Source organism: Sinocyclocheilus rhinocerous, unplaced genomic scaffold (assembly GCF_001515625.1).
Source record: "Sinocyclocheilus rhinocerous isolate Xijiao unplaced genomic scaffold, SAMN03320098_v1.1 scaffold4529, whole genome shotgun sequence".
Classification (NCBI taxonomy): Eukaryota; Metazoa; Chordata; class Actinopteri; order Cypriniformes; family Cyprinidae; genus Sinocyclocheilus; species Sinocyclocheilus rhinocerous.
In genome coordinates this window covers 10,556-17,293 of record NW_015655604.1, presented here as the reverse complement: position 1 = coordinate 17,293, position 6,738 = coordinate 10,556, and positions in this window count along the sequence as shown.

Below are 6,738 nucleotides of genomic sequence, written 5' to 3'. Positions count from 1 at the left end.
ATTTCAATGCACCAGTGACCAGCCATCCCTAAAGCTTTTTGTAAGTGCACATTGCTAAAGACTTGTTACGTAATTTTACACCCCTATATAACCAAGCATAACTGGCTTTTGATATGTACCTGCAGGTGACTGACACTGCCTTCTGTTCTGCTCCTTAACAATTACTACACCTAACGTCGGTTGATCAAAGGCTGCATTGACCCATGGCTGTTTTATCCATAATATAGTTGTAACCTGCTAAATTCAGAAGTCATAGTTCTGGGGCCCGTTCTTCATACATCGGAGATTATTTGAAATAGGGCTGCACGATTAATAGAAATTAAATCACAAAGGTGATAAATCCAGAAGCTGCAGAAGCTGCGATTGTCATGCATATCTTTCAGTGAAGCAGGGTTCTGTGATCAGTAGTAAAGAAGGCCAGAAGAAGATTTTACTGCTTTCATTCAACGTGACTAAACACACGACTACAACAACATATGGTTTATCCGAGTTAGTCTTATTATATACTTTAATATTATAATAATGCAATGCTAATTGACAGCCTTTATCACCGTTTAGAATACTATGAAATATGTTGCGCGCCTTACTCTGTGCAAGAAGCCACATCATCTTACAGAAGGATTTACTTCAAACACGACTGACTGTATTTGGAGTATTTGGAGTAAAAACATTAAATGTGGTTCTCACGTGCTTTCAAATGGAGCAGCATTTATGTTTACGTATTCATAAATCGTAGAACGATTTCATAATCCGGCGATTAAATCTGCGATTATGAATGCGATTTTGCGCGGCTTGTTAGTGAACTATGGCTCAGTGTAGTAAATGCTGCTCCATCTGAAAGCATGTGATGGAGATTTACTACCGATTACAGAAGCGGCTTTACGGACAAGATGCGCATGACGATCGCGTTCAATTAATAGTGCAGCCCTAATTTGAAAGATGCCAGATCTTCTAATCGTGATAAGTGATCTCTGGCTAATTTGGTTCAAACGAATTTGCGGAATTAAAATATCTGGTTTAAATGGTCTAAGATTACTGCGCGTTCTTGTGTTCCCCGTAAAGGGCAGATGTATCAATACGCAACCACAATCAGCAATGCAATATTGAGGCTTCGGTATAAATGAGGTACAACAGAGTTGTAGCATTTAGCCATTTAAGGTCAAACAAGGCTAGAAGGGCTTAGAACTCTTGCATGAGCCACATCAACATGGACAGCAAAGCCAACGAGCGGGCATCAATCCTTAAAGGAGAATAACAATACATCCAGCTCCATGTTGTCCAGCTTACCTAGAAAACAAACACCACAAACTTAAGTATTCATAATTGCAAGAGATTCAAGACTGTTGTACAGAAGATAATTTTTCCAAATTTTAGCAACAAGCACACCTGCTCTCCAACACCTCCCTCCAAGTTGATAGAGTCACTTTGTCCTTTGGTCAAATTTAGGTCCCAGTCAAAGCCCAAGATGAGCAGAGTATAGCTACAGACTTCTGAAAACGGTTTTATTACCAACATTGTTTAAATGTCTTGTTCAGAAGAAACTCATTGGGAAGCTGTCAAACTTGTGTGAGTAAGTGAAGTCATTTTTGGGTGATCTATCACTTTAACTCTCCACAGGACACCTCTGCGCTAATTTCAAACAAACACAAGGAATGTTAGTGCAAAACCCAAATAAACAAATATAAAACTTAAAGACTTATCTAAATATTCAAAAGACTAACATCAGTTGCAAAACCACAAAGTGTCAGACAATAGCACTGCAGACATGTAAAGAGCCTTTGTAAACACTGAAGCCTATTTCTCTCAATTAAAACCATTTCAACTGAAAACCAGTTATCAGCGCAACACAGGTTAACCATCTTTATAGTTCTTCCTTGTGCACATTGATAAAAAAAGACTTGCAGCTGCATATATATGTGTACATATGTGTACGTACATACACACACACACACACACACACACACAGATCTCCGTAGTCCTAAGTTTGGGGCGCCCCATACATCTGATATCTGCACTTAAGTGGCAGTGAATATACACAGACAACTGACTACCTTCTGTGTGCCTCTTTACAAAGTAGTACTCCTAGTATTGTAGGAGCAGAGGTGCCACTGAACCAATATGCACACTGAAAACCAGGAGTCAAAGTTGAGTTTCAATCAGAGTTCAGTGAAGATAAGTTCTCCACATTTCCGAAGGCTATGATTACTTATATGGGTGTCTGTGGTCCCTCCTGGAGGCCCTTCAGGCATAGTCAGAAATTTGCACAAATTTAGCTTGACTGTAAACTCAATGCAAGTAAAAACCAATATGCATTTGTTTTAATACATGTACAAAATGTAAAAATAAAAGGGTGATTTTTACATGCATTGATGTCCAGCTGGTTGTTTGGCTTGAGTTGCTGTAGCACGGAACCATCTGAGGTCGAACAAGACTAGGAGGACTTGGAGTTGTGAAAAAGAGACTTACCCAGGGAAAGGGACTCAAGCCGTCAATGGGCTGTCAAGATAGGATAGCAGCATGCTGATCTCAGTTGCTGCATTTGAGGTTACGGCCAAAGACACCCACAAAAAAAAACCTTAGGAAAATAGCAACAAGAACAAATTGAACAGCTGATGTTTGCCCGTACAATAACTGAAATTCAAGACCTCAATCACTAAAACTACATGGACTTCCCCTCGTCTCACATGCCTGCATTTATAGCACACATACTCACCGTCCACAATGGCTGTGCTTTAGATAATTCAGGTGGTTGAGGAGTGTGGAAGTCTGCCAGAGCACAGAGGGAGTGGTCTCATCTCAATGTCCCAGTCAAAAACAAAAGTGACGCTTTGAGTGGAAAGGTGAAGTCAGCGTTTACAGCCAACAAGCAGCTGTACAATTGGTCTATGGGTGCAGTTATACTTCTGCATTTGGTAAACAGGGATGTATTGAAGTCACATGGCAAGAACAACATTCACCCTCATTGAAGAACTTAAACAGGTTCAAGGCGATCTTCAGAAAGAAAACACTTCTTCCAAAGCAAGACTGGTTGACAAGAGACTTTACCTTGGTCCAAGGCTCAAGCATACCATTTGAGAGCAAGAGGCTGGAGGATGTTGCATTAGTTGACCTGTTGGTGCAGGGACCGATATAGTCAAGAAGGAAAATTTTAATGGAGAAGCGACCAATACTTACAATATCATCTCAGTAGGTGGTTAAATTGCATAGAACTTGCCAACTGCCACCAAGTCAAAAGAGTTGACCGCATCAAGAAACGCATTTCGGCATGATTAGGAAGTCATGGCATGATACTTAACCTGCCCAGCTGAGGGAGAAGTATGGGAGAAAGGTCCATAGAGGGCTAATACAGTTTCAGTGTCACCTGGAAACCAATATTTGTCAAAGCCTGAATGTTGCATTGTCACTGCCTGGCAGAGATGAAAAGCAGGAATGATGACGGCTTTGTTGCTGGCTGCCCTATATAGTCCAAAACAGTGTGAAAGGCTGTAGTCGAGTACCAAGACAGCATAGATATCAGAGAAAGAATTTGTCTACAGAAGCATTTAGACTTTAATAAACAGGAAATTAAAGAAACAGACAAAAGTGGGGTTAAAAGTCGCTTTAGAGACACTAACTTTAAATATGAAAAAGCATACACAAGGTGCCACTGACCATCCATGCTACTAGGGCTGCACGATAAATCGAAATGGAATCGAGATCGCAATTCGACAGAAGCTGCGATTGTCATGCGTATCTTTCAGTGAAGCACAGTTCAGCTGTATAAGTGGTCTATGGGTGCAGTTATACTTCTGCATTTGGTAAACAGGGATGTATTGAAGTCACATGGCGAGAACAACATTCACCCTCATTGAAGAACTTAAATCGGTTCAAGGAGATCTTCAGAAATAAACCACTTCTTCCAAAGCAAGACTGGTTGACAAGAGACTTTACCTTGGTCCAAGACTCAAGCATACCATTTGAGAGCAAGAGGCTGGAGGGTGTTGCATTAGTTGACCTGTTGGTGCAGGGACCGATATAGTCAAGGAAGAAAATTTAAATGGAGAAGCGACCAATACTTACAATATCATCTCAGTAGGTGGTTAAATTGCATAGAACTTGCCAACTGCCACCAAGTCAAAAGAGTTGACCGCATCAAGAAACGCATTTTGGCATGATTAGGAAGTCATGGCATGATACTTAACCTGCCCAGTTGAGTGAGAAGTATGGGAGAAAGGTCCATAGAGGGCTAATACAGTTTCAGTGTTACCTGGAAACCAATATTTGTCAAAGCCTGAATGTTGCATCGGCACTGACTAGCAGAGATAAAAACAGGGATGACAGCTTTGTTGCTGGCTGCCCTACATAGTCAGTCCAAAAGAGAGTCAAAGGCTGTGGTTGAGTACCAAGACAGCATAGATATCAGAGAAAGCATTTGTCTACAGAAGCACAATAAGATAGCCTGTTCAATAAACAGGAAATTAAAGAAAGACAAAAGTGGGGTTAAAAGTCACTTTTACAGACACTAACTTTCTCTATAAATATGAAAAAGCATACACAAGGTGCCACTGACCATCCATGCTACTACATCCTTTCAGCTTAAAATGGAGGGATATAGTGGTGGCTAGATCCAGATATAGTGGTGGCAGCACAGACAAAGCAGTTTAATATCGATAGATGTCAGTATAGGGTCTAAAACTATGGTCACATCAGTAATAAGATGTAAGAGTCATGCTGATGCTTAGAGAAAAATAAAATATAGTTTCTTGATAATGGCACCATAAGACATGTGAACCCAAACGGCCATTGATGTACAACAGGTATAAGCCACAAAATTGTAATAACAGCAAGACACTTGAACAAGTTAACAGCAACAATCAATTTAGAACTGCCTACACGCTACAAAACAATTTCACCTTTTGGTGCATGGTTCCTCAGAAATTCAGATCTACTAATCACAAATGCCGAAATGTTTAACCTCACCAAATGCCACAGTGAAGTAAACTGTTTCTTATACAATGCCCAGGAAATTGTAGGATCTGAAAGAGCAAAAACCAGAGCACATTAGGTGAAACCCAAGACGTTCATACACAGTCAAGCATTAAGCTCTGCATTTGAGCTTTAAAAGTCTTACCACTCATTGTATAGTCAGAGCCAGGGCAGATTATGTGAAACCCAAGATGTTCATACACAGTCAAGCATTAAGCTCTGCATTTGAGCTTTAAAAGTCTTACCACTCATTGTATAGTCACAGCCCACATTACAATAAAGAAATGTTTGCCACTGTCATAGCTCTTCTAAAATTATTCCTTAGTCACAATTTGTCTGTACATAAAACAAACACCAAGTTCAGGAAGCGGAGGAAAAAAAAAAAAAGAGAGGAAAAAAACCATGCATGAAGAAAAAAGGCAAATAAGACATAGGCTAAGCTTCTCACCTGATGGCATTTCTCTTGATGCAGTTCAGCGGTCACATTCAATCAGCTTCACATGCTTTCGTCCACTTTCTACAGGACTGTTAACAAACCAAAAAACAACTCCTGACTGGCTCATAACATTTATTACTGGATATAGGTTCTCATTTATTTATTTATAAAAAAATAAAAAATAAAAAAAAATACACAAGGTATATAATCACATAACAAATGAATGTGGAAGAAAAGATCTTACCTTTCAATGATTAAAGCAGGTATTCTTTCAGCATCCTTACACCACAACTGCCATCTCATACTGACACATCTGGCCCATAGCTAGGGGGCATTTATAGTGATGGGCAAAACCATTGACAGTCACGCAAGCTAACAGAAATTAAATTAATCAAAAACTAAACTATATAACTATAATCAACAAATTATTCATCAGTCATGTATTCCATCATTGGTAAGGCATTCAAATTTTAAAATAACAAACAATCCCCTTCATCCTCTGCACTTGGTTTCTCCCACCTCCCATAATGCACCACAGCACAGATATTCCAGACATTGCATTCACATAATGTATCTCATAACCCTGTACTTCAGTCACATCTGATCAAATGCACATTAACATTATTTTGCTTGGGTTGAACACATATTTTTTTGCTTAGTTGGAACAGCAGCTACGCTAATTTTTCTCTATTTCCTTCTCTGTTTCTGCCACGGGATTGAATCACACAAGCTTCAGTCTGGATCCAGCCCTTACAAAGACCTGAGATGACCGAACACCTGAGAAGAGATGATGCCAACCCCTCAGACAACATACAAAACTACCAAATTTTGCTATAAGTTTGATCGCAACATATAGTCATTGCTGTTAATAGTGTTCACCATCTGTTTGATTATATGTCATTAACTAACTGTTTGATTTTACCATACATTTCTGCCATATGGACATCAACTTGAGATAGTCACCACTGATAAGCTATTACTAAATATAATGTAGAAACTTTAATTTTCTTTAAATTTGCATCGTGAAAAGCGCTATACAAATAAACTTGAATTGAATTGAATTATGAGCACAACTGTATATATATATATACACACACACACACACACACACACACATGTATACACACACACACAGTCAAACCAAAATTTATTCAGACACCTTAAACATTTCTCACATTATCAGTTTATTTGATATAGTTTAGAAAATGGTAATAAAATATGACAAGAACTCGGAGTTAAACTGTGTCAGAACAAATTCATCTTGATGTCAGATAACAATTAAGCAAAACATGGTCAGGTCAAAGTGTCTGAATAATTTTTGGTCCCAAATTTTTTAT